Below are 18,009 nucleotides of genomic sequence, written 5' to 3'. Positions count from 1 at the left end.
CTGGGATGCCTTCCCAAATCAGAGCAGCGCAGACCTCTCCAGAGCAGGGACCATTCCTCCTTTTAATGGCTGGAACAACAATAACGGTAATTAATGCTTCCCAAGCCTCTCATAACTCCGCCGAGTTTTACGGTCGAAAGAAGTGCTTCAGTCCTGTGGCCTCCTCAGGCTCCTCTCCGTATCTGTGTGCTGTGCAGTGTCTGGCCGGGAGGGCACAGAGCTCTGCCTTGCAGAAGAAGAAAAAGTAAATCGAACTGAATGGAAGGAGCAGAGGGCAGAAAGCACCGCCGGGAATTTCCCTATGGAGTGGCTCCCATCATCCATGCACTGAGGCTCCTACTGGAGCATCTCTGCAGGGGATGCAGAATAGGTGCCCTCTGCCAGCACCCTGTGTGGAGCGGTGATGCTGCACGGGGCCAGGAGCAGGGCAGGGTCTGGCTGCAGGGCTCTTGGCTCACCCCACAGCACTGTCGCTCCTGGTGTTGCAAACAGGAACGGGATCAGGCCCCAGGTGGGAGCTTGATTGGAGCCACAGAGCCAGCTCCCACTGCTGATGGTTCTCACGGTTTTGGTACGTGCCGTGCTTTGCAGGGCTCACATGGCTGCATTTGCAAAGCAGGGTCGTGTCAGAACATTCCCTTTCTGACCCAAAAGGCTCTGTTGTGGCCTGACCAGGGAGGAGACAGGGCAGAGCATGAACTTTCCCATCAAAACGCCTTCTCTCAGCCTTGCAGCAGAGCAAGGGAACTGCAGGGCTCTGCACCAGGCCCGGTGAGTGCAGGTGCTGCTTTGCACATCAGCCGCTCAGCTGGGAGGCTGCGTTTGTGCACACTGCTGTTGTCGAGCAGACCTCTGTGTTTTGCAGCATTTGCTAATATTGCTTCATTCAGGCTGGATTTTTCCTTGAATTTCCGGAGCTCGCTGGCAGGTAGGGCTGTGAACAGGATGGGAACGAGCTGTTTGGGAGCTGGCAGCGCTGCAACGCGGTGGCTGCAGGGTGTGTGCTCAGCGCTCCAACCCCAGGGCTGGGGAGGTGGGTGAGGACAGGTGGATGCTTGCAGCCTCGGAAGTCTGCTTTTACATTTTGGATCAGAAACATGAGATGAAAAATTCATATTTCAGTTCAGATCTTATTTTTGGCTCAAGATCAGAAAAAAAACGTTAAGTGGGGAATCTAATGTGCATTTATATTTGCGTAACTCGCTAGCAGTGGAAATGCTTTGTGTCTTATACAGCTCATGCCAAAGTGAAGGATTTGCTCTTTCATTTTCAGCCTGGGGTGAAATTTTACAGTTGAGATTATAGGATCCTGAAAATAATTGTTGCCCCAACCTTAACTCTTACATTATAAATGAGGATGCATCATACTCAGCGTGACTGGGAATTACAGAAATTAAGGATGAAAAAGGCCTCATCTTCCAGCCGGTGTAGGATTGTTTTGTACGGTGTGGCTGATTTTTTTAAACTATTCTCTCCCTGGTGGGTGATGGCCGTTTTACAGAGCAGTGCTACTAATGAATGCCTCCCTTTGAAACAAGGCAGAATCCTCACGCTGTTGTCTCCAAAAAGGAGAAAAGGAGGTATTTTACCCCACCTTGACATTTTTCTGGCCCAGGCTAAGGGATTTAAGGCTAACTTGGGTTTGCGTTTCAGGGGGTGCATGGGCTGTCAGCCAGCAGTGTGCTATGGCTCGGGGGCTGCAGAGTGGGGTGTCCCCATAGGGCCCCAGGACAGCACTCTCCCAGAGAACAGATGCCCTCACATCTCCGATAGCATTGTCTTTTCCTCTTAGCCTATCAAACTAGATTGCCATGGTGGAAGGAATAATTGAAAACCATAGAAAGGAAGTTTTTCTTTCTGTGCTTTTTCCTTTTCTGCCTCTCCGTCCGTCCAGGCTCGCTTCTTTCCACCCTCCTTCCACTTCTCTTTGTTGCTGCTAAAAAGATTAAACTTGTTTGACCAGGTTCTGAGTCAGCACAGTTGTAAAGGGAAGATGAATGAGGCTCTTTAACCCTGCTTATTCCTCCAAATGCCCTCCTCGTGGAAAGAAACACACACATGTATGCTCCTAGAAACGCTGGTTTTAATGTTCCTTTTATTTTTAAGTCATTCTTTCCCCCAGTCTTATTTCTACTTCTGTCAGATAATGGTGCTGCTCTCTCTCCCGCTGCTCTCTGTGCTGAACCTTTCAGTGCTTTTCCCTGCTGAAAGGGCTCTCCCTTTCTTCTGGATCTTCTGCAGTAAGCCAGAACAGGATGCGTGATCCTGAAAGTGCAAAGAAGCTCTGTTCTCTTTTGTCCCCAAAACCTTTCCCCTCTCAGCCTGACTCTCACATCTCGATCCTTTTTTCCTCACTCCTAGGAGGAGGCTGCATTCAAACGCCTTTTATCCTGGTAGTAAAAATCAGAAGCATGGAGAGAAATCTGAGAGAGGATGGGGAGAGATGGGGCTGAGTCCTGGGGGAGAGATGGGTCGTGCCTGGCACCCAGGCACCAACACATCAAGGCAGCTAGCTCATCATCATCCCCTATGCTCACAGCCCTTGGGTGACAGCCCACTTCATGCCCACTAGAATGGATCCCAACCTCACCAAAGGGCTGCAAAGCTCCAGGAAATTTCTTAAGCTGAATGCTTGGGAAAGGCAACCATTTTCCAGTTTTCTGTTTGGGAGATAAACAGGAGTAAATGGTGCATCTGTAATCCCGGATTCCGCTTTACAAATGCCTTTTGGTGGTACTGTGTGTCATTCATGTAGGTGACTTTTACAATGAAAAATCCCATTTAAGCCTGACCTTTCACGTTCTGGAACATAATAGACTGTGCAGCCAAATTGCATCCTCCTAGCAGGGATACCAGTGAACTGGAATATTAGTTTTGTAAGGGGACATTTGAATTCTGCAAAATCATTTGTCAGAAGTTGGGTTTGTAACCATCAGTCCATTAAGGGCAGTGGGCAGGTGTGGCTCTGTAGTGCCATGGGCTAGGAGGGAAGTGGGGGAGCAGCTCTCTGGGGGAATTTGGGAACCCAACTCCTGAGAGCCTGTTTTGCAGGGATGTCTACCTCTCTCCCTGGGAGAAGTGAGGAACAAAGTGCAAAGATGGCAGATGAGGTGGAAACAAAATCCTCACTTCTGCATGGCAAGCGCTGAGCAGTTGGGTGTTGTGTCTGGAATGAGTGGGGTGGAATGTCGTGGGATGGGGTGCTGTGCAATGGGGAGTCATGGGGTGCCGTGGAATATCATGGGATGCGGTGGTATGGGATGGAGTGTAATGGGGAAGAGTGTCATGGGATGTCATGGGATGGAGTAGTGTGGGATGGGGGGGCATGGGCTGGTGTGAGCTGGGTTGGGCCATGAAGACATTTTAGTTCCCAGCACCCTCTTGCTGCTCTGCCCCTGCATGCAGTCAGATCCCAGCCCAGTAATCAATTACCACTGCCCTCATGCAGCAGGCTCTCTGTGCAGCTCAGCACTGCCTGCTGGGGCTGCTGCTCCCCATTCCCACTGCTGGCGAGGCCGCTGCGGCTGCCTCTTGAAGCATTTATGTTCATACACTATCAGGCAGCCACATCCCATGGCTTATCATTTTCATCAAGTCTTGGTTTTATGGTTGAAAGGAATTACTTTCAAAAGACCATTACCACCTCCCTGTTTCTCATGGCCTTATGCCTACCTGCTGTTAAGCTTTTATAAAGGCATAATTTTTTTGTGTAAAGCTCATAAAAGCTGCTACTCAAGTCCCATGCTCAAGTCCACTTCCCTCAGTCGCTGCCTCGGACTTAAGCGATCCCAGCTGGGGCTGTGGGGAATGCAGGCAGTACAGGGCAGGAGAGTGGCTGCTTCCTGCTGACCCCACAGCTCTGAGCTGGGTGTGCCATGGGCATGGGGCTGGTGCTATCCCTCAGTGCTGCTGTGCTGGGATGGATGCGATGTGGGCACTGCAGGAAGCTCCAGCCTGTGCATCTCTTTGTATTACATATGCGAGTGGCCTCTATATTTCCTGATTATTTAATTTGACTTGGAATAAGAGGTATTTGTACTCATTTCCAGAGATGATGTACAGGCCTGATCTTAAACTGATTTAGACAGCATTGCACATCAAGAAAAATGAGAATGGAGGAATCTAACGGATGACATTTTTTTTTTTTTTAAATAGGGCACTTCACCAACCTGCACAGAATTACAAGCAATAGGCAAATTCTGACACAAAAGTCTCTCTCAGATGACAAAGGGACACGAAGAATAGCACTGCTCAGCAGCACAATACCAGCTCCAATAATACCATCACATGCTTCTTCTCCAGTAGTTTGTAGTACGAGGGTTTGACAGATGTTCCCGTCAGACCTTCCTGTGGCAGCTGGCTGTGGTACCCACGTTCCATGCCCTCCGTGGGACACTCGTGGGCTCGTGACTCCCTGGTGCCCCACATCTGGTTGCTTTCTGGCTTCATGTCTGCAAACATATTGCATTTGGGCTGGGACAAGAAAATCCCCACTCACTGTGCGATTCTGCAGCCTGAGTCACTGAGACTGAAGTAGCCCTGGCTGAGGCAGGTGGGTGGGAGCAGTGAGGAGCTGGGTGAGAAGTGCTGCTTTGCACGTGGGCAGGCAGCACGCTCTCTTTGAATGCAAAGATGGATGGAGATAGAGGGGCTGCTCTGTTACACCTGGTTGTCGGAGCAGCACGTGCTTGGTTCTTGGGAGGGCTGCAAAGCACCTCAGAGCAGAGGCTTCATGACAGTGTCCTGAAACCAAATTAAGGGACTGGCCGTGTCTCTGCTTTGTCAGCTTTGAAAGCTCTCCCTGACAAAGCGGGAGAGGATTCAGTAGTGCCGTTGTGGGTTTGAGCAGTTGGGTTACAGTGGTATTCACTCTCATTCCATCTGAAATGATTTGCCTAGCAGAGCTGCGAGCTGCTGGAACAGCTGCATGGGCAGAGGTGGCCGCGTGCCTGCTGGAGGGAGCATGAAGAGTTCTTATGTGGGGAAATCGCAGGATCAGTGCAAACCCTTCCATGGAAGTAAATACCCATTGGAAGAGGGCCATTTTTTGACCTTGGCTGTGTGTAGTTTTAATTATCAGAGCTGGCTGAATAACAAAAAACATTTTGCCACAAGCGCCGCATTTTTCTAGGAATTCATTTCAGCAGCGCTCACTCCTTTTGGGCTTCATGTTTATGAATGTGCAAATAAACTCACTCCAAAGCAGGTATTTCCACCTAGCAGTGTGCTGAAGGTGCTGCGATTTTATTTCCACTCTCTTTGTGCTGCCTTTTTACTTAGGCACTACAGAATTCTTTTTCTCCAAAATATACAACGAGATCCCAGGGCGATGCGAACTCTCGGTGAGTCCCGCAGGGCGCTATGGGGTCACCAGGCCAGCCCAAGGTGCTGCTTACGCCGTGGGCTGGGTGTTCACCCTCCAAAAAACCAAGGGAGCAGTGGCAGACCTGGAGCTTTGAGCCTCGAGAGGCGCTTGTTGCTGTTTAAATATGTAATAATGAAATGGAAGCGGCCCTTCGCCTGCTCATGGGAGTGTTCGATCTTCGGAGTGGCATGAAGTGATTTAGCCATTAAGGTTAATGCTCGTCTTCCTGCTGTCTGTTGAAACTCTGGGCTAGGCAATGCAAATAGCTTAGCCAGTACTTCTAAAGGTCATTGTGCATGAAAAAAATAAAGATCATACACCGCTCATGGAAATGTCCTTAGTAATCACCGCCTGCTCGAGGGAGGAGGGGAAGAAGAACTCCTGGAACATTTATCTCATCCTGCTGATAGTTTGGTGACAGCCCTTGAATTTGTGGCAGCTCGAGCTGTGAGTCGGCATCCCCTTTGCTATCTGTTGCTGCCAGTGCGATTGATTTGCGTGGTGGTGGTGGTGCTGCTGCCTGGCCTCCGGCTGCAGCTGGTGCTCCTCCTGCCCGGGGTGAAGGCATTCTGCATCCTGCTGGGATGCTCCCGACCAAGGCCAGGCACCGGGCTGAGCAGGGCTTCACCTCCAGTCTATTCTTTGGGTTTCCTGTGGGACTCCTTCAGGTTCAGCTCTTCCCTTCCCCTCAGGACATCCTGTTCCGAATTTATCAGAGAGGTAATTTAATCCTTCTCTCCTCAGACAACTGGCTACCCTGCTGCTCAATTAATTTATTAGCACACTAACCTACTTTAAGGCGATAATCACTTTAGGGTCACAGCAGGATTGGGGGGTGACTGATCTTGGCGTCTCCTGGTGACAGATGCTTCCCAAACCTAAATTGCTCAGGGTTGGGAATTGTTCCCTTAGGCAGCTGCCAGCATCTGCCCAGGACTCCCCACTGCTGCCCCTTTCCAGGCAGGAGAGCTGGCAGTGTGTTCCTACTGATCTGCCTGCCCTGTGACCCCTCTGCCTGCCCTGCAGTGAGGGCTTCCCATGCACAGTATGTCTAGGAGTTAATCCCTCCACCAGTGCCTCGTGCTCTTGTAGAGCTGAGCTGTGACTTCCCAGAGGAGGAGAGGACTGAGCCTCTGCTTTGCAGCCTCTCTGATGTAGGTGTTTAGCAGCAGCATTAATAGCCTCCTCTCAGAGAAGTGAACTATATCCTCAGCTCATTACTGCAGCCCTTAAGAGGAAGAGGAGAGAGAAAGAAGAGATCCTATTCAGTCTCGCTGTTTCCAAACAATACAAAGAGGAAGAGGAGTCCTGTGTTTGTAGTGAGTTTATGTAAGAAATAAGCAATAAATGAGGAAATCCTGGTGACCTGCGATGTGCCCCGAGTCCTAATGTTTTTGGTGCTTGACTGTCCGTGTACAGAGCTGTGGAGTGAAATGAAAGCAGCTTTTAAAGTGCCTTTTCTTCTCTTTTGCTGTGAAATTTCTGCCTCTTTTTGTCAAGTGTGATCTTTGTTGGTGTTTTCTTTGTGCCTAGAGTAATTTCTGTGCCGAGAGTGCTGTGCCGCTTCCCGGCGCTGCTGCTCATTGTTCTCCCAACACCAGCTCTGCTTGGGGCTCTGCATTTCGGGTTCCTGTGCAGCTGGGGCTCAAAATGCCCTGAATTGCATTTGGGATGAGATCTGTAAACCATCGCACCTCTTTGGAGGCTCTTTGTGAAGCCACGTGGAGTCGTGCATCTCACTGAGGCAGCCTCTGCAATGGGAAGTTTGGAGGCTGTTCTCCAGGCCAGGCTGGAGGGGTGAGAGGAGGCTGTGGGCTGCAGACTGATACAGCCCCTCTTTGCAGCAGACAGCAAGGATGCCCCACGGGGCAGAGCTGAGCGCTCCTCCAGCTTCTGCGGTTTCCTTTGATGGCTGCGGAGTGGATGTTAGTGGGCATTAATAACGACTGTTATTAATTGTCTCAACCTGCTTGAAGCTCATGGAAAGTGCACGTTTGGGGCTCGGTGAGATGTGAGCTGACCTTAATTGTGCTTGCACTCTGCAGGTGGCTGAGCAATATGCGCCGAAATCCTGGCGTGTGTGCTGACATCTCTGCGTCATTGCTTGTCCACCAGGACATCTGAGATTGCATGCTGTGAGAAATTAAGTTGTGTATGTTGTATGGCTGCACAAAATCAGGGCTTGCACACTGCATTTTATAACTTCTTCCTGCTTCTCATCTGTAAACTTCACAGTCAGGGTAACAGATGGGGACAGCTTGGATGTTGCAGATATAGTTTGATGTATGTGGGCTCGAGCCAATACCCTGTTGAAGCTAAGGGGATGTCTTCTAGTTGATGGATCACGGTAAATGAATTAATGCAGGCTCTGGGTTCATCATAAATACTCACCCCATCCAACGAGTGATGGCATCAGAGCTGTGGCCGGAATACAACACCTTATGAAACAGGTGCTAGCCCGAGGTTGGATGGTGCTGTTAAATTCCTGATGCAATGCTTGCTTTTGCTGGGATTTTTCCTTTCTCAGGGAAGCAGGGAAGCACCTACAGGAGGACAAGGAAGGGTTGGAGCTGGGAAGTGGCTGCTGCAGTTTGCTTGATCAGCTCCTTGCCAGAGCTCTCCAGCTCCCTGAGGCTCAGCCTGACCTGGAGATGGGCTCTGCCTCTCGGACATCCTCGAGCCGCTCTGTGCCATCAGATGTGGGACGTTTCCTTCTTCCTGTACTCGCGTGTTGTGCCTTAGTGTCTTGGCTTTGCTCCAGGGCATTACAGTCCGGGTAGCTACATGATTTATTCCTTTTGTCCTTCTGTTAAAGGATGTCTCCTGGGTGCTTTGAGAGGCAAAACCAGGCTCTCACACAACTCAGCAGTGTGACTGCAAGCTGGGAGGTCAGGCAGAGAAATGCGTCACCCAGCTGGGGACACTGGTGGCTGCAGCTGGCCTGTGGTGCCCTTGCCACCCAATTGGCTCTCAATGGTGTCAGCACCTTTGCAGTACTGGGCCCACAGAATTGCTGGGCTGTAACACTGGGGTCTCACCATCCAGAAGGAGAAAATGTGGATTGAGTGCTCCCCTCCTTCTCTCCCTCTCCATCACACTCCTCAGAAAAGCCTGCTTTAAACTTCTTCCCCAGCTTGTCCTGCTGAGGCAGAGCTCAGAGAGTTGCATCTGCCTGTCATGTCACGTTAGTGTTTGCTGTGAGCCACGCCATGACATCCCAAGCAGACTGGCATACCATGGAAATAACATTGCTCTATGTGAAAATGGAAAAGTTGTCGCTTTCCAGAAAACAGGCTGCAGAACATCAGCTGCAAATGGGAATGAAAAAAAAACCTTGTCTGAGTGGATGAACGGATAGCTTTTAAAAGGCAGACCCAGCTTCCACCGATGTCAATGGAAAGCCTTACACAAACGTTAATGGCTATGGAGTCATGCCCTAAAGCATTATATTTTTTGGGATGATGTCAAATCGTAGTGTCTCAAACGACGCTTTTGTGTTACTATAATAAGGTCTTTTTTGATTCAGCTACTTAGGTTAGCTCTTTAGTGAAGTAACTTCACCTCTCTCTGCCCCTGAAAAATAGCTCTCATGAAACCTGTGCAACTTTATCAAGTGCTTTGAGATCTACCGGTGGTGTTAGACTATTGGGGGTGTATTGTTATCTCTCTCACCAGAGAAGGATTTGAAGGAGGAAATCTGTTTGTGATTCTTTGGGCAGATCTGCAGAGGGCAGAAAAAAAAAAAGAAGAGTAATTTGTCCCTTATTAAAACACTGTGAAATACTCTGACTCTGGAAGAATTTCCCCCGTGCTTTCAGAAACCCCTTGAGTTCAAAGCATCCACCCCCTGATGTTCCAGTCTAAGCTGTATCTTGTAATCTCCTCTGTACCCATTGGGAAATTTCCCCATGGCTTTGTGTACACAAGAGAGATTCTTCTGAGGAAATTTTATTAAAAAAGACCTTTTTTTTTTTTTTTTAAAGTGGGATTTAAATAGTAAGCTGCATTCTCCCTGTCAGCACTTGTCTCCCTTCATGTATAGTGCATCCTATTCGTGAGCAGATACCAGTCTTTTATTGGGCACATATGAATCTGTGATAGTAAAGGCAAGTATCTGGCGGAAGCAGTGGGAGCTGATGCAGGGCCCACTGTTTCCTATCTGTGTGATGTGTCTGGAGTCATCACCTGGGGAGCCACCTCTGCTCACACTGCCCCTGCAGCCCTGGGAGCGGAGATGGATGACCTGGTGCCCATCAGAGACCTCCTGTCCATGGTAGTCATCACATGTGCTCCTTATGGGCTGGACTCTGAAACACGTTCAAGTGCCTTCCTGAGCTGCCATCAAAATCTTATCGTGGAGGTGGCAACAGCCAGATGAATATTATGGATTCTTCTTGTGTTGTTCCAATAAATACTGTCTACAGGGTACACTGCAACAAATGATACAAGTCCCAAATAAGGCACTTTCAGAAACAGTACACAACATGATAATCTCATTATTTACTACTCCTACACAGTATAAGAGCAACATCAGATCAGCCTTAGGTGTTGCTGCAATAGAAATAATTAATAAAAATCAATCTGCCACCTATAATGTCTTTAAAAAGCAATAGAGAGCACATACAAGCTCCTGCAAACAGCTCAGCCCCTCAGGACTGGAGCTGGGGGTAGCATCTTCTGCAACTTATCACTTGAAAAAAGAAAAAATTGTTTTGCATTCAATCCATTTCGAATGCTGTGAATATTTTATAATATTTTGCTGACAGAAAATGGTGAATTTTTAAGGGCTTATTTGTAAAACATGCATTTTGAGCTTTTAGGAAGAGCCGTACAGCAGGTGCAATTTCTGAGGGTTACAGGTGGCTGAGCGAGGTGCAGTGTTAGTGCTGGGCCAGCTCGCCTCCTGCTGCAGAGCTGCAATATTGGATGTCCACAGCCATCTTCCTGCAGCAGTTTCCAAACCACCACTTGTAACTTCGGTTAATGACTGCATTCTGCCTTTCAAATCCAGTGAACCACGCTTTGGTCCCAAATTGTTGACTTGCTTTTATCACATATGGAGGAATCTAGTGAACAAAGCACATAAGGTGGACGGGGGAGGGTTTTCAGAAAAAGCTTTGTGGGAGAGTTTCTTAACGTGCCTTCTCACGGGCTACAGCTCTTCTAGCCATGAGCAAACATGGGGTAATGCTGTGGGATGCAGCACCGCATGGTGTTTGCTCTGGAGACCATAATCTGCAGGTTTGGGCAGGAGTTTTGGCAGCAGTGTTTCCAACACTGCTTTCCCCATTCTGCACGGGCTCTGGGGTTGCTCCCCAGCTGGCTGTGCCCCAGCAATGAGCAGCAGGATTTTGGCCCTGCGGCATACCCAAGGCTGGCACCACTAAGCACCATTTGCAGGCAGGAGCAGCAGCAGGAGCTCTGTATTCATAATGAAAAATCCTTCCACAAGCAAAGCAGTGTAAGGAGATACAAGGGAGTCTGCTCAGTTGGGAGTCATTTGCAGATGGTTCTGGTTCATTTGTTGACTGCTTTTTCTCTGTCTTCATCAACCACCACTTCCCTTGGCTTAGCGGTGCACTCGGAGCACATTCCTTGCCTTAAGTACCCGAGAAGTCCCATTGACTTCAATGGGGCGACTAATGTGCTTGATTAAAGGTAAGTACCTGCTTCAGTGCTCTGCTAAATCTGAGGTCTGGGAATAGAAATAAATGGAAGGAACTTGCCTGCGGAGGGGGGGAAATTCTGGGGAAATATTTACTCCAGAAGCAGCGGATGCAGTCCGAGGGAAATGTCCTATCTACATCCTGGCGTCTGCAGCAATCTTTCTTTGGGAAGTTATCTGTGCTGAGCATGTGGCTCCAAACTGAGCCTGGACCAGTTACTCTGGTGGTTGCAGGAGGAGAAAATTTATTTCACTGCTGTGGCCTGGTATGTAAATGTAAGAAAACTACAAAAGTGAGTAACTGCCCTCTTGGGAGGAGGTGAAGAAGGCACTCTCCACTCTTTTAATCTTATATTAGGATTAATTTAAAGCCAGGAAATAGGAACACTGCAGAAAAGCTCCCTACTTGCTGGCTGACCTTGGTCCAGCCCCATTTCTTGGCAACCTGCCTGTCCTTCACACCTCAGTTTCCCCATCTGCAAGGTGGGGATGATGCTACAGGTCTCACTATCAGAGTGCTACACAGTCTGTTGACAGCACATACCTATTTGTAGTGGTAAGTGTGGTTGAGGTGACCCCACTCACAGCCAGATTGGGGTGTCAGATGGGAAAATCTGCATTCCCTGAGCACTCTGCTTGAATCCTACTTCCTCACCCCCTGGAAACAACTCAGGAAGCTGAGCTGGTGCACAGACCCCTGGTGTGGACACCAAGTGAGAGTCAGGCTAGCAGAAGTGGGGCTCTTTGTGAGCACTAAGTGCCAGTGAGGACCAGGACAGGACTAATGGGCCACTAGCCTCTGGGGACTAATGGGCTGGCTAATAAGGACATGGATTTTGACATCATGGAGCAAATAAGAATTGGCAGGCATTAACCTCAGACATGTCTGCTACCTAGAGAAACCCAAGCCCCTCTCTCACTCTTCGTTCTGTTTAGCATATTAATGTTTAATTCCATTAGCATCAGCAGCTGTGGCTGCTGTTCAGCCCAGGAGCTGCTGAGGCGAGCCTCAGGAGGTGCCACTCTTGGAAGGGGACCCCGCAGCTGGCTGAGGGCCAAGGAGCCCTGCCCCAGCTCATCTGCCAGCAGCAGTCCCTGAGCCATGGCTGCAGATCACAGCATCTGCCTCCTGATCTCATCCCCCTGCTAATTCAGCATCAACCGCTGCTGCCCGCTCCACGGGCTGTCTCCTTCCCAAAGCACTGCCCATGCACTTCATTGCTGTTTGTTGGGGGGAATTTTCCCTATCTCTTCTGCTTTCACCTCTTTTCCCTTTTATTTTTAGGAAGCAAATCCTTGTTGCCCTACAACACGCCTTCGGAGACAAGCAAGGAAGCAGGGGCTGCTTCCAGTGTGGAAACAGGGTGGGGAAGGAGCTCCTCACAAAGACATGATCCATGTTGATTCATCTTCCCCAGCCTCCTTGCTAAGTGGCAGTGGCAGCAGCAGCATGGTGTGCAGTGGTGCATTTCCCCACGTTCGACCCAGCAGCCCTGCACCTCTGGAGAGGATTGATCACAGAAGGACAGCAAAGAAGCAGCCCTGATGTCTGGTGTGATTTCTTACAGAGAGAAACCGAATCAGTGTGGTGGTGTTCTGCTTTTCTCTCCTTTCACCCCTTAATGCTTCCCTTTAAACGAGATATTAAAAATAGGAATATTAATTTGGCAGATGGTGCAATTGGGCTTTTGGCAGGAGCCTGCACACTGTGCTGCAGTTACAGACCTCTGTCTCCATGCTGGAGCGCTGAGCGGTGCTCTGGCCCCTCTCCAACCTCTTCCTTCCTCCAGCTCTGGGTGCTGGGAGAGCCCTCTGGGGCAGAGGGAGTTCCTGCAGCTCCTTCCTCCCGCTGCAACCAGGGAGCTTTGATTTCTGTCAGTTCTGAACCACCACCAAAGGGTGGAGAACTCCTTTCTGCTTTAATTGTAGGCAAGGTGTGATTACAGGGGGAGCTGTAAACACAGCGCTATTTCTGTAGTGAGATGGCAGGGTCTCAGTTCTGGGATTATTTGGGGAGATCCTGAGAGCCTGGTGCTTCCTGCAGCATGGGCTGCGCTGCTCCCCCATAGGGAGGGGGCCTGCAGGGGGTGAGTATGAAGGAGTTTGTTTCTGGTGTAGCAGGTAGTGCATTTCCACTGGGAGTGATTTTACAGACTTGTCTGGGTGTTCTTTTTTTCCCCTTTATCTGTCTTTTTTGCTGATGGTGTGGTTGATCACAGCTCACAAGCAAGTGGAAGGTTCTGGTCTCTTACTGCTTTTCATTGCCTGCATTTTCAGCGACACTACAGAGTCAAATTTCCCTGAAGTTTTCTTTGCTGGAGCTTCAGCCCAATGCAGCAATTTCACCAAGGGCAAAATGAGCCCTCATTAATCCCTGTAAATCTGTTGCATCCCTTTTGTCTACCTGTAGCCTCCTGTTGTTTAGCACATCTCCCCAGCAGCACGTTCCCTAGCCAGCACTCAGTCCCCTCTGACCAACCTCATTTCTCGGGCTGCAGCTCCTCCAGCCTCAGCAGGCCCCTGGGAATGAAACTGAACAAAAGCAGCGTCAGGTCTCACGCTTGCGGTTCATTTTTCACATATACACAAAGATTTCGTTTTTCAAATCTTTTTGGCATTTTTCGTTGTTCTTTGAACTCCCTCCAGCTTGTCTGTCTTTGTTACAATGCGATGCCCAGATCTGGGCACGCTGCTCCAAACAGCAGCCTGATGAGCGCTGTGAAGAGTGGAATAATTACCTTGCTGGACTGCAGCAGCCTGATGGTATTGACTTCTGTTCAATCGATCATCCCCCCAGACCACTCTGTTGTATAGCTGTTTGGCCAGATATCTCCATACAGCCTCTGTCCTTTTGTTTATTCCTTCCTATGTGTTAATCTTCCGCATTTGTCCTGCTGAATCTCTTTGTATTGATTGCAGGCCACTTCTTTAATTTATCAAGCTCGTATTGTATTTTATTCCTGTCCTGCGCATTATTTGCCACCCTCCCATCTTGGTAAAATGTTCAGATTTGATTAGCATACTCCTGGTCCAGTCTCCAAGTTGTTAATAAAACTATTGAATTGTATTGACCTTGCAGGGCACTCAGTAGGACCCCACTTAACATTTCTATCCACAGGGCTCTGAATTGTTGAGGTATGCACACATCTATTTTTAATCAGCTGCACATCTTTGTTCTTGTATTTCATCTTATTTACGTGATGTAAAGAGCCACATGATGTTTTGATTAATAAAAATGATGATCTGTGTAGCTCCAGCCATCTGCCTGAGGATCTGCCCGGTGATAGATATGGTATCTGACACGATGGTCTCTGAGCTCTTGTCTGTAGATGAGCTGCCAATAGCAGTGGGCAGAATTTATTAAAAAAAAAAAAAAAAAGAACAAGAAAAGAAAAACCCAAAAATTGAAGTTAAAACATCATATCAGACAAAAAAAAAACCCTCCAAGGCCTGGATCCAGTAATGAGTCCTCCCCTTCCCCAGAGTTTTCCCACCCGTCGCCCTGGGCAGGCTGGGGGCTCTGACTAGTGTAATTGTGGTTGTGTGCAGCAGCTCTCTGGTCCTGCCCCGGGGAGGTGTATCAGCACATGGCTTACTCAAGAGTCCTGCTGACTCGGATCAATCACCAACATGAAGCTGGAGAGATAACAAAGGGCTTTCTTTTGCATTTAAAAAAAAAATAATCTAGGAACACCTCATGCTTTGCCTGGCTCTGCCCACAGTATCCTATCCTGTGCATGCAGGGGCAGCTTGCAGAGGCTGTGTCAAGCCTGCTCTGGGCGCTCAGCCTGGCTCCTGGAGTCAGGGGATAACCTGAAGAGTGAGACCCCCACCTGGATGGGTGGCAGCTTCTCGCCCCTCCTCTGGCTGTTTCAGCACCTCTGTAGTCTCACTTCTCAAGCAGACACTCTGCCCCTCCAAAAAAGCTTATATTTAACAGCTTTTCGTCACCCTGTCAGTGAGAGAATTTGCTTCTAAGAAAAAGGAGAGGTGATGGAGAAAAAATATCTCACTAATTCGTTTGCATGCTTCTGGCGGCCAGACCCAGGCTGTGTGTTTCACACTACTGCTGTTTGCCAGCACTGAATTCTGTTATGTTCTCGATGGTGAGAGAAGCCCCTAGGGCTGGTGCTCACTGGAAGGGACCCTTCGCCTTGGTCCTGACCAACATGTGCGTTCCTGGCTAGCAAATGTCAGCCAGTCCCTCGGTCGCTGAGGGAAAACCTTCTCAACATAAGGGAAAATCAAGTTTTAATAAAAATGAACCCCATTGATCTGAGGGTGTTCTAGAAATGCTGGGGATAAATGTCTCTGGCAAGCTTTGTCTGTCGTTCAACATCATCTTTTTAATTTACTGGTGGGTACCCCTGCTGCATGCGCTACATGCCTTTTCATTTTATCAGCTGTTGAAAGCAAATGGCAGCTCATCTGTGATCACCACAGCTCCCCATTGCCCTCCCTCAGCCCTGAAGTGTGAGGCCTCTCGTGCCACACTGGTCCGTGTTCCCATGGGTGAGCGTGGCTGCACCAGTTCTCTGTGTGCCTTCCTCTGCCAATGACAGCTCCTTTTCCTGCTAACTGTTATTGAATTATACAAGCCTCTTAATTGTCTCAGTTTCCTGAAAGACTAAATCAAAGCAACTCTTTAGTTTATTAGTCTCCTCGCTGTCTGTCAGAGCTGACACTGTGTGACTGAGCCTGTGTCAGGTGATATTCTTCCTCTGCTCTGCAGGCAGCTCCAGAGGAGTTCGCCCTCCCGGGATGTTTTCATGCCCCAGAGTTGCATTTTGAGGACATTGTGGTCCCCAGTGAGAATGGTTTCCAATTGCACGAGCACATGGCAGGGATGGTCTGTCCCACACATGCTGGTCTGTCCCGCGTTGATGGTGAATGGTGAATAATGGAGATTCCAAAAGTGCTTGGCCCCAAGCTGCACACCTGGCTGTGACTCAGCCAAAGCGTCTGGTCCCCTGGGCAGAAGCACCTCGTCCGACCACCTCCAGACAGGTCCCCTCCTGGCCTCTGCTGGCATCTGCCACGTGTCCCCTCCTCCTGCTGCACACTTGTCTCATCTGCTCGGCATCTCTCTGGACGTGCATGCGGCTTCCTGTCCTCTTCTCTCTGTGTCACGCAGCCCGGTCCCACAGTGACAGGTTCTGGTGCCTGTGCAGGGAAGGCCTTGTCCCTGGAAGCGGTGGCTGCATGGGTTGGCTCTGTGCTTTCCACACAGACAAGTGGTCAGTAGGACTCCTGGCCTTCTGGAGATGGCTGAGTGCCCAACGAGTTGGCTGTGCCAGCCCGGCTCCTTCAGGGCTGTCGGACTTCAGAAAAGCAACAGTTTCTACCCGCAAAATAGCAAAGGGAATAAAAGCCAAAGAGATAGAGATCCACTAAGAGCTAAATGCTATTAATGAGCCAAATGCTGTTATTTTTACATCATATAATAGCTGTCTGATTTTAGTTTTCTGGGATTCCCTACAGAATACATCATGGATCTCAGCTTTCGCACGAGGGATGCACTAGATCCGGCTGCATTGGTCCTGACCAACAGTGAGAGCTGAGGCATTAAGGAGACAGACACAGCTTCCACCTAACTCTGCCTTGCTGTCAGTGGCTCTGTCCCACGTGGTGGCTGATCTCTGCAGGCACAATCTCCTGGAAGAGGGTCTCTTCCCTTGCCAGCCACCAGCAGCAGCCCCTGCCACCTCCTTTCTTTCCTGCTCAGGCATTTGGCAGCAACTATATGCTTGTCAGCTCCAGAGCTGTGGGGCTCTCTTTACAAAACTTTCTCTATGGGATAATTCTCAGTGCTGTAGTAAAAGCCTAGCTGTGATGACAGTTGCTCAAATGCAAACTGATCTCCTCTCTCCCACGATGATAGATCACCCACCTGCCATGTGAAGCCAAAATCCATAGGCTTCCCCTTTGCCTACCCAGTATGGCCAACTCCATGTGCAACGAGTCCCTGCTGCTTGGGTGCTCCCTTGGGAAGCTGTGGGATCTGCTTTGTGCAGGAATACAGCTGCATTTGAAGAAAAGCGGCAGAATCCGGCCCGCAGAGGCTGACATATGGTGAGGCAATATATGTTTCCTAGCATGTGGACCCAAAAATTATTCCTACAAGGTGCAGAGTCACATTGATTGTATTACTGGATTATCAAATGATTAAAGCCATTAACAATCCACTCTTGAGCAATCAACATAACAATGTTTAGTTGCCTTGCAGTAACAATTAAAAGATGAAGCAATTTGCAGTAATTAGGTAGTATCTGGAAAAAGTAGTCCTCATTAAGAGAAGTTAAAAGGACTTTTTAGTGCGGTTGAGATGAACCTAGCAGGCCAATTTCTTTCCTCCTTTTCCTCTCTCCTCCCCCCTTGCATTTAAGGAAAACAATCTGTTCTTGTTTAGCCTTACATTTTGGAAAAGATCAAAAGGGGATGTAACACAGGATGGCTTGCTGTGCAGGCAGGGGGCATCTCAGGACTGCAGAGCCAGGGCCGGGAGCTGCTTTTTGTGGGGACCTGTCCCAAACCATTGGGCTTTTGGGTGCCTGGTGGGATTTCAGACACAGCACCAAAATCTCAGCAGCACTTCCAACAGCTCTGTTTCTCAGCAGTGATTGCTCATTCAGGCACATTTGCGCTACCGATGGTTAGAGGCAGTAGCTCACCTCCTGCAGTGATCTCTGTGCTGGTGACCGCTGGTATTTACTTTAAAGAAAAGCTTATCTATGCACATTTATTATTAATGGGCATTGCTCTGTGTGGATGCTTCAGAAGATGCTCCGTTTCCTCATGCAGCAAAAAAGTAGACGTATCCCTGTTCTGAGTCCAGCCTCCAGCCATGTATTCTGACACATACAAGGTTGATGTTCCTTTGAGTTTAGTGCTGTCAGAGGAAGAAGGATGTGGAATGTGCTTTTTAGCACAAGGTCTGTAAGAAACCCAGGTGCAAAAGTCTTGGTCTCTCTAACAGAGT

At 49.1% G+C, this 18,009-nt stretch overlaps 1 long non-coding RNA gene across 1 annotated transcript in view; it reads left to right on the top strand.

The window, feature by feature from the left end:
* The first annotated feature begins 738 nt into the window (after positions 1-738).
* The window catches only part of LOC128075780 (uncharacterized), an 87,723-nt gene continuing 70,452 nt past the window's right edge, over positions 739-18,009 (top strand). The window contains exon 1 of the long non-coding RNA XR_008204109.1: positions 739-928. This is a non-coding gene — a long non-coding RNA (uncharacterized LOC128075780). The remainder of the gene's footprint in view (positions 929-18,009) is intronic.

This window comes from Tympanuchus pallidicinctus, unplaced genomic scaffold (assembly GCF_026119805.1).
Source record: "Tympanuchus pallidicinctus isolate F22 unplaced genomic scaffold, pur_lepc_1.0 scaffold13, whole genome shotgun sequence".
NCBI lineage: Eukaryota > Metazoa > Chordata > Aves > Galliformes > Phasianidae > Tympanuchus > Tympanuchus pallidicinctus.
Note: the sequence above shows the minus strand (reverse complement) of the source record. Positions and strands in the feature narration are given on the sequence as shown.